We start from the raw sequence: 231 nt of genomic DNA on the forward strand, positions 1-231 counted from the left end.
GCTGCCCCCCCGGAGCCGCACGTGTGTCGACCCGCCTGCCCCGGGCTCTTCCCACGCCCCCCCCCGCGCCCGGCGCCGCGCTCCGCCAGGGGGCGCCCGCGCTCTGCTGACTCATGCGAGCCCGGCGGGACCCGCAGCGTCCCAGCAAGGGGCTCGATCCGGGGGGGGGCCAGGACCCCCCCCCAGTGGAGCGGGCAGACATCTTCATTGGGGGCTGCCCTCGGATCACTC

General features: G+C 77.9%; 1 protein-coding gene across 1 annotated transcript in view; it reads left to right on the forward strand.

Moving 5' to 3' along the window:
- MIDN (midnolin) overlaps nt 1–231 on the forward strand; it is a 57,762-nt gene that overhangs the window by 935 nt on the left and 56,596 nt on the right. The gene's annotated exons all lie outside the window — the stretch shown is intronic.

This window comes from Gavialis gangeticus, unplaced genomic scaffold (assembly GCF_001723915.1).
Source record: "Gavialis gangeticus isolate Ggan-Ray unplaced genomic scaffold, GavGan_comp1, whole genome shotgun sequence".
Classification (NCBI taxonomy): domain Eukaryota; kingdom Metazoa; phylum Chordata; order Crocodylia; family Gavialidae; genus Gavialis; species Gavialis gangeticus.